Here is a 9,810-nt window from a genome sequence, read left to right as displayed (position 1 = left end):
TGTTTTATTTTATAAATTTAGAGTATCCAATTCTTTTTTTCCCTATTAAGGAGCAATTCAGCATGGCTAATTCACTAACCCCGCACATCTTTTTGGGTTGTGGGCGTGAGACCCATACAGACATGGGGAGAATGTGCAAACTCCGCACGGACAGTAACCCGAAGCCGGGATTGAACGCGGATCCTCAGTGTCGTGAGGCAGCAGTGCTAACCACTGTGCCACCATGCCACCCAAAACAACTTTGTTTGTGTTTGTTGGCCACTGGATAGTACTGTGGAGCAAATTGTATTTACAGCTGGTCTTTAGTTAGCTGTAATTTTTAAAAAATAAATTTAGAGTACCCAATTCATTTTTTTCAATTAAGGGGCAATTTAGCATGGCCATTCCACCTAGCCTGCACATCTTTGGGTTGTGGGGGTGAAACCCACACAAACACGGGGAGAATGTGCAAACTCCACACGGACAGTGACCCAGAGCCGGGATCGAACCGGGGACCTCGGCGCTGTGAGACCACAGGGCTAACCCACAGCGCCACTGCGCTGCCCTTTAGTTAGCTGTAATGACGCCCACAAAGACCACTGGGGAATCGTTGATTGATCAACCAGTGGGGTTCATGGAATTGTAGTTCCCTTATTGAGCGTATGGAGGCTCCATCAATGTGAACTTACCGACAGGTCATTAAACCTGTAACCCAGACCCGGACCAGTTTCCGATGGTCTTGGGCTGGGGTGCATGTGAGGTAGTGGCGTCTTTTTGTGACTGGAATAAACCTGAGTTTGTTCATAGCCCGACCTTGATGGAGTTGTTACAGTGGTGATGAGGATGTTCTGCAGTTTGCAAAATAGTCAAATCTCCGTGGACCTCGTGGCAGGCTGCTTTTCTCAGTTTTTGATACCATCCAGCCCTGGTACTATGTAATGTTCTTGTCGGATGGCCTGATTTATATTACAAGAAAATTTGTAGCTAAAGCTAGAAATGATTTATTAACAGTATCTGTGAGGAAAATATATACAAAACAACAGATGAATAATAGACAAACAATGTCTCCTTATATACTAATGAGACTCCCAGTGGTCAGTCGGTGAATTACAACACAACTATGAAATCACGACAGGGATGGAATACGGTGTCCGTGCACTGGCCATTTGCCCCACCTCCACCCCCCCCCCCCCCCCCCCCCCCCCCCCCCAGTCGGTGAACCTGGAGACGATCAGAGCATTGGTCCTGGCTCACACATCGTGTGGCCTTCCATGCCTGCCTGGGCTCCATGTCCCTTCCACCCTTGCCCTCAGCATGCATCCTCCTCATCGGACGAGGCCTGGTGTTCCACCTCCTCCTCCTCCAGCACATTGCCCTTCTGCTGCATTATGTTATTGAGGACACAGCAGGCTGCCACGATGCAGGAGACCCTCTCAGCATGATACTGCAGGGCCCCTCCAGAGATTGCCCTTCTGCTGCATGATGTTATTGAGGACACAGCAGGCCACCACGATGCGGGTGTGTCTCTCAGCATGATACTGCAGGGCCCCTCCAGAGAAGTCCGGACAACTGAACCGCATCTTCAGGAGGCCAACGCTCTGCTTGATCACGGACCTCGTTGCTGAATGGATGTCGTTGCAGCGGGTCTCCGCGCAGGTCTGTCGCCTGGACCCCTGTTGCCCAGGACCCCAGCCGGGGGAGGGAATTCCGAACATGTCAGGAATTGTTGAGTGTGCAAGAATGAAAGCGATGTGCACACTGTATATCGGGTGCAGAGTGTATGATGTGCAGTTGATGGTCACATATGAGCTGCACGTTCATCGAGTGGGACCCCTTTTGGTTTATGTAGAGCGGCCTGTCATCTGCAGATTCTTGTAGGGGGAACATGCATCCCGTCGATCACCCTCTGGACCCAGCCATCCGGCGATGGTGGTGAACCCCATTGCCCTGGCATCCTGGTGTGCTCGGTCCACATTGAAAAGGATGTATTGGTCCGCTTGGGCATATGGGGCCTCCGTGACGACACGGATGCACCTGTGCAATGAGGTCTGATAGATAGAGCCTGGACAGGTCCCCACTGGGTGTGTGGAAGGCCTCTGTTGCTTAAAGCTAAGGGCAACCATCACCTTGATGGCCACCGGGAGCGGTAGTCCTCCCCATCGCCCAGGCGTGCCATCAACTGGCAGATATGTTGCACTGTGTCTCTACTCAGCCAGAGTCTTCGACGGCATGCCCGGTCCGGCAGCTCCTCTGGTACACATGAGGCCTCATGCAGCACCTCCTTGGCACCTCCTCCTCCTCGACCTGTTGGGTCACCGGCTTGCTAACCTGGTCGGCTGCCCCCTGTCCCTCTGCGGCACGATCCGCTGCTGCACAGTCCGCTGCTTCCTCCTCCTCCTCCTCGAGCAGTGCCCACTCATACAGCCACAGGACATCCCTCAGGCTGCGGCGACCAGCAGGAACGCCACCATTTCTGGTTGAATTCCAATTTATATTGTCTACAGGGGGTGTTAGCATGGTGTATACTCCCGTTGTGCACCGGTTGGCAGTGCAGGCTCTCCACACCCCTGGCTCTCCCGGTGGCCGGCACCATGAGGGCATCTGGTCCTGGTATCCATTCCTGATGCCAGGAGTACCATCAGCTGGCACTGCTCTCACCAGGGTTATGCAGCGTGGCCTCCATAGGCACTATTGTGGGTGAGAAGTATCGCGGGGGTGGGGGCTGTGTTGTGGGAGTTGGGGGCAGTGGTGGTGGGGTGGGGTCACCCATATGGTTAGGGTCACTCTGCAGACTATAGGGCCAAGGTGGGGGTGCGCAGCAAGTTGGCCACGGTAATGGCGGTCCATGCCTGGGCACGGCCCCAGTCTCATGGTGGGGGGGGGGGGGGGTCACCCAGGTCACTTAGCCTGTAAACCCCCCTTCCCCAGTCTTGGTATTGCCAGCCCCGCCCCAGCCAGTGTCTGGGCCGGCTGCCCGCAGTCGCTCCTCTCTGTGTTCTACCTCGTCTCTCTCTCCTTCATCAGCCGCCATGCCAATTTCACAATTTGTAAAAGCACAAGTGAACCACGACATCAGGAACTCGGCCCGTTGGAGGAGAATACTGGATTGCGCCCGCTGATTATATACAAACGGTGTTTGCTGTATGTGCGTTCCGGTACACATTGACGCCACGGTCGAGATGACGGACAATCGCAATTTGTCGTCAAATCAGCACCCGCCGCGATTCTGGCGTAGGAACCTATTCTCTGCCCAATCGCCTTTCTATTTATTTAAATACACACAAAGAGAAATCAATGAACAAACTTAAAGCCGCAGGTACTTTACTGATAAGACATTGATTAAAATGCGTGAAATTCTGTGAGCTCTATGAACAGACCCTCATTATTCAAGTCAATGACGTCTTTGCTGCTCAGTCACATTCATCAGCAAACGGAGAATCCCACCCCAGGAGTCTCTCTTGCCCTTACATGTTTGGAAGGATCATATAAAAGGTAAGAGAGGGGAAAATATAGACATTGGATCACTGGAAAATATGGCAAGAGAAGTAATAATAGGAAACAAATAAATGGCAGAGGAACTGAATAGTTACTTTGCATCAGTCTTTACGGTGGAAGACACCAGTGGGATGCCAGAGCTCTGAGAGAACCAGGGGGCAGAGGTGAGTGCAGTGACCATCAGGGGCTGTTTAGCACAGGGCTAAATCGCTGGCTTTGAAAGCAGACCAAGCAGGCCAGCAGCACGGTTTGATTCCCGTAACAGCCTCCCCGAACAGGCGCCGGAATGTGGCGACTAGGGGCTTTTCACAGTAACTTAATTTGAAGCCTACTCGTGACAATAAGCAATTTTCATTTCATTTCATATTTAATTTCATTACTAAGGAGAAGGATCTGGGGAAACTGAAAAGGTCTGAAGGTGGATAAATCACCTAAACCGGATGGACTAGACCCCAGGGTTCTAAAAGAGATAGCTGAGGAGACTGTAAACACATTGGTGGTGATCTTTCAGTGATCACTGGAGGCAGGAATGGTCCCAGAGGACTGGAAAGTGGCTAAGGCAATACCGTTTTTTAAGAAAGGAGGAAGGCAGAAGACGGGAAATTATAGGCCGGTTAGCCTGACTTCGGTCATCGGTAAGATTTTAGAGTCTGTTATTAAAGATAAAATCGCGGAGTACTTGGAAGTGCATGAGAAAATAGGACTGTGTCAGCACGGCTTTGTCAAGGAGAGGTCATGCCTGACAAATCTGTTTGAGTTCTTTGAGGAGGTAACAAGGAAGTTAGACAAAAGAAAAACAGTTGGACGTGATTTATTTCGATTTTCAGAAGGCCTTTGATAAGGTGCCACATAGGAGCCTATTAAATAAGTTAAGAGCCCATGGTGTTGAGGGTAAGATCTTGGCATGGATAGAGGATTGGCTAACTGGCAAAAGGCAGAGAGTGGGGATAAAGGGGTGTTTTTCAGGATGGCAGCCAGTGACTAGTGGTGTGCCTCAGGGGTCTGTGTTGGGACCACAACTAATATATATTAATGATCTGGAAGAAGGTACTGAAGGCACTATTGCTAAGTTTGCAGATGATACAATGATCTGTAGAGGGACAGGTAGTAATGAGGAAGCAGGCGGACTGCAGAAGGACTTGATCAGGCTAGGAGAGTGGGCAAAAGAAGTGGAAGATGGAATACAATGTGGAAAAGTGTGATGTTATGCACTTTGGAAGGAGAAATAGAGGCATAGACTATTTTCTAAATGAGGAAATGCTGAGAAATCAGAAGCGCAAAGGGACTTGGGAGTCCTTCTCACGAATCTCTTAAGGTTGACATGCAGGTTCAGTTGGCAGTTAGGACAGAAAATGCAATGTTCGCATTCAGGTTGAGAAGGCTCAAATGCAAGATCAGGGATGTACTTCTGATGCTTTATAAGGCTCTGGTCAGACCCCATTTGGAGTATTGAGAGCAGTTTTGGGCCCGTATCTAAGCAAGGATGTGTTAGCCATGGAAAGGTCCAGAGGAGGTTCAGAGGAATGATCCCTGGAATGAAGAGCTTGTATGAGGAACATTTGAGGACTCTTGTGTTTGTACTCATTGGAGTTTAGAATGATGAGGGGGGATCTTATTGAAACTTACAGATACTGTGAGGCCTGGATAGAGTGGACGTAGAGAAGATGTTTCCACTTGTAGGAAAAATTAGAAACAGAGGACGAAATCTCAGATGAAAGGGATGATCCTTGAAAACAGAGGTGAGGAGGAATTTCTTCAGCCAGAGGGTGCTGAATCTATTGAACTCTTTGCCGCAGGAGGTCAAATCACTGAGTTCCTTTAAGACAGAGATAGATAGGTACCTGATTAATAAGGGGATCAGGGGTTATGGAGAGAAGGCAGGAGAATGGGGATGAGAAAAATATCAGCCATGATTGAATGGGCTGAGTGGTCTCATTCTGCTCCTATCTCTTATGGTCTTCTGATTTGCAGGTTGACACACTCAACCTTTTTGGCTTTGTTATGAACGCACTTTCCTTGGCCATCAAGTGCTGGGGTGGGTCCCAAACACAGAGCTTCTGGCTCAGAGGCAGGGATGCTACCAACTATGCTGACAAGACTGCATGAGGTAACGGTGCTGTTTGATTGGTAAATGGATTCTGATTGGTTGATGTATTTCAGTTGAGAATGCACCAGAACACTTTTGTCCCCTGAAGCTTTTGTTTTATTTTTGAAAAATCACAATGCCCGGAAAAGTTCTTTTTGCCTGCAGAGGGCAGTCTTTGTGAACAAAGATATGTACCTATTAGCAGGTGTAAGTCGCTTTGACTTTTCGTAATAGGCAGAAAGCTGACTGTACTCAACCAGCCAATGCATTCAAAACTCAGAGCATAATGCTAAACATCAAATGTGATTTTATAATTGGTCCGCAGTTTTTGAACACTCCTGAATGTACTAATACTTACAATAATAAACAATGTGAGATTATCTGTTGATCTGGCAATGTTATGCTTCACCATCTCTTCAAAAATCCAGCCCCTGCTTTCCTGCCTCTTCACAGAATTGTATGAATTCTACCACAGGTGCAAAATCTGAAATTAAAACTGAAAATGTAGGAAGTATTCAGCAGCTCAGTCAGTACCTGTGGATAGAGAAACAAAGTTAACGTTTTAGGTTATAGGCTTCAGATCTTTCAACAGAATTACTTTTGTCCCAGTATTTATTTTCCCTATTGCAATTGTTAGGAAGTTGGAATGAAATGTAAAGTAAAGAATTCGATAAAAAAAAGAAACTCATAGGGATTTGGCAGCACTGAGATACTTGGTTAAGTAAAACTGGTAGTCTAGAGCCTTGATCAGAGCCACACCCAGTTACAAAGTAGAACTCTCTCAGAAAGAATTTTGAAAGAATAAAACAGAAGTCGGTCTGTGTGAGATCCCATGAGTTCTACCCTAAGTTAGAAGAAACATTCCCAAAAGAAAGCTCCAGTCCTGTGTGGTAAACTATTTTCTACATTTGGCTCATAGTTAAAACCTATGGGATGTTGTTTTGGGGAAGGTGTATTCTCGGAGATTAAGAAAGTAGCTAGATTTAGATCGGCGATGATGTAATTTAAGTTCCTGTCTAGGTAGCCATTATTATAGTTAATTGTCAATGTTATTCTTTACAGTTGCATGTTTTAAAACTTAATAAACTTTCTGTTATTTGAATAATTTACAACAAGACTGACCCCTTTCCTCACCGGGTTTCATCTCTTTTCTGACATTTTTTCCAAATTACAAAAATAAGTAGTTAAGAACTGGCGTCCTTCTGGTATTTGGGCTGCCTCGCATTGAACATCAGCAGGGTTTATAACACAATGTCAACTACTCTTTTCAAGTCTCCGTTATTTCTTGAATTACCCACACTTACGAATGCTCCAAAATATTTACTGTCATTTGAAAGATAAAACTTGAAACAGTGCCTATTCCTTGAATGTTCATACATTATAAGTATTAACAGGGGTTCAGGAAATCTTGCATGTCTTGTTTAGCTTTTGTAGCCAATCTAATCCTTGCTTCTGGGTTGGAAAGGAATGAAATAAAGTATTCCACAAAGCAAAGCAATGTGTTAACACAGCCATATGGTGTAACATATAATTTGACTCAATTTAAACAATCAAACTGTACTTGTTGCGCAAAATAATGCATGCATTCACAAGATATTGGCTCATCCTCTCTGTGCTGGATATCTTACGTTCAGTTAGTGCTCTTCCTATTGGCCAGAAATAAAGGCTGGAAGAGAGAGTTTGAAAGAAAGAAGCTTTCTACATTTGTCAGTTGCTTTAATGTTTGGATTGGAACAGCTCTTGTTCCAAAAAAAAAGTAATGACAGAGTTAGGGATTTCCTTACTGCTCTTAGAAGTAAATGAAATCACTTCTCCTGGACAGCGTCAACCTTACGTCATCTGCCAATGAATGAAATGAAATGAAAAAAAATGAAAATCGCTTATTGTCACGAGTAGGCTTCAATGATCTTACTGGGAAATCAGAAAGACAACCTTGTATTTTCTACTCCAGCTTTGTGACATGAGGCTCTGACACTCATACTCCTAGCTTCATTCAGTTCCTCTTTCTTCTGAGTGATTTTCAGAAATATTGGGCACGATTCTCCGTCTCGCCAGCCGGTCAATGGGGTTTCCAATTCTGGGCAGCCCCATGCCGTCGGGAAATCCCCGGGCGTGAGTGCGCTGCCAGCGAGTTGGAGGATCCCGAGCGGGGATTCCAGCCCATTATATCTGTAAATGAGGAGTGCCATTCTCATCATCAGCTCAATTACTTATTGCACTTTTGTCTTATAAAACGATGCAGACTATCTCTTGTAGAATCACAGAATGGTTATTGCATAAATGGAGGCTGTCCAGCCCATCGCGTCTGTGCTCGGCCTCTGCAGGAAAAATTCATCAAGTTTCATTCATCCATCTTCTCCCTGTAACCCTGAACATTCTTCCTTTTCAGATAATAGCCCATTCCCTCTTGAATGCCTCGATTGAATCTGCTTCCATCAAACCTTCATGCAGCACACTTCTATTGCTTTCTTTGTCAATTCTATGTCAACCAGGGGCTGGTTTAGCTCACTCAGCTAAATCGTTGGCTTTTAAAGCAGACCAAGCAGGCCAGCAGCACAGTTCGATTCCTGTACCAGCCTCCCTGGACAGGCGCCGGAATGTGGCGACTAGGGGCTTTTCACAGTAACTTCATTGAAGCCTACTCGTGACAATAAGCGATTTTCATTTCATTAAATCTGTGCCTTCCGAAACTTGGCCCCTCCACCATTGGGAAAAGTTAGTTACTCCTGTTGACTCTGTCCAGAGTCCATATGATTTTGAATACAGCTATCAAACCTCCTCTCAACTTCTTCTTTTTCAAGGAGAACAGTCCCAACTTCGCCAATCTATCCACGTAACTGAAGTTCCTTGGGCTGGATTCTCTGTCCAGTGACACCGGAATCGCGAATTGCGATCGGATGGAGAATCACCCCATAACAATAATAATAATAATCTTTATTGTCACAAGTAGGCTTGCATTAACACTGAAATGAGGTTACTATGAAAATTCCCAAGTTTCCACACCCCGGTGTCTGTTCGGGTACACAGAGGGAGAATTCAGAATATCCAAATGACCTAACAGCATGTCTTTCCGGACTTGTGGGAGGAAACCAGAGCACCCAGAGGAGACCCATGCAGAGTCAGGGAGAACATGCAGATTCCACACAAACTTTGACCCAAACCAGGAATCGAACCTGGGACCCTGGAGCTGTGAAGCAATAATTCTAACCACTGTGCTACCCCTTAATTCACACCAGCTGCAAATAATAGCACCATTTTCATCCTTTATGAAATGAATCATCGTATTGAGAAGCTCCAATAGTAAAGTATGACATGTATTATTGATTAATATCGAGTGAACAAGCAGTCACCTTTCCAAAATCTATTGAACACAATAGTTTGACTTTTGAAGTCAACTTAGCAGCCAATCACATTGAAGTATTATCACTGACAGGAAACCCGAAAGTAAAAACACAGATTACCCTTCATGCTTAATTAAACATTACAGTGAGTGGAATAACTGATTGGGGCATGCATAGTAGATCAAGATAGAAATATCATTACCATCCTTAAAAAAATATGTGTGGATTTCTCTTATCATAATAGAGAAAGTTTACATTCCATGAATAAAAAAGTATTCTACCAGCGTTGATGAGGGTAGTTATACTTATACATTCACAGCTTGTGTGCTTCACTGGCTAGACCCACATTTATTGTCCTTCCCTAATTGTCCCTAAGAAGGTGATGATGAGCACCTTTTTGAACTGCTGAAATCCATCTGATGTAGGTACACCCACAGTGCAGTTAGGAAGGGAGTTCCAGGATTTTGATCCAGCGACAGTGAAGAAACAGCAATATTGTTCCAAGTCAGTATTGTTATATTACATTGTGTAATATCTTATTACTCATTTGCTTTCTTCCAAGATGGTCATACATTTGATGTTCATTAACACTCAGATAAAGCAAATACTGTTTACTGAGTAACAATAACAAATTAACTATGAGAATGTTCTCTCTTTAACAACTAAACTATAGATTAAATTAACAAGATTAAATATATACTAACTATATTAACTCTGATTAACAACACCTGCACACTAAGCTATCTTTCTCTACCTCTGATCACTTGTTACTCCAAACACGAAGAGGTGGGAACTCTCCTTGAGTTTATGTTTTATATCCATCTCTAGTGCTGCCATCTAATGGCTATCTAGCTGTTACTTCTGTATATTAACCCTTTACACGCACACAGATATGCAGATCACTACATC

The sequence above is a fragment of the Scyliorhinus canicula genome, chromosome 1 (assembly GCF_902713615.1).
Source record: "Scyliorhinus canicula chromosome 1, sScyCan1.1, whole genome shotgun sequence".
Classification (NCBI taxonomy): Eukaryota; Metazoa; Chordata; class Chondrichthyes; order Carcharhiniformes; family Scyliorhinidae; genus Scyliorhinus; species Scyliorhinus canicula.
Note: the sequence above shows the minus strand (reverse complement) of the source record.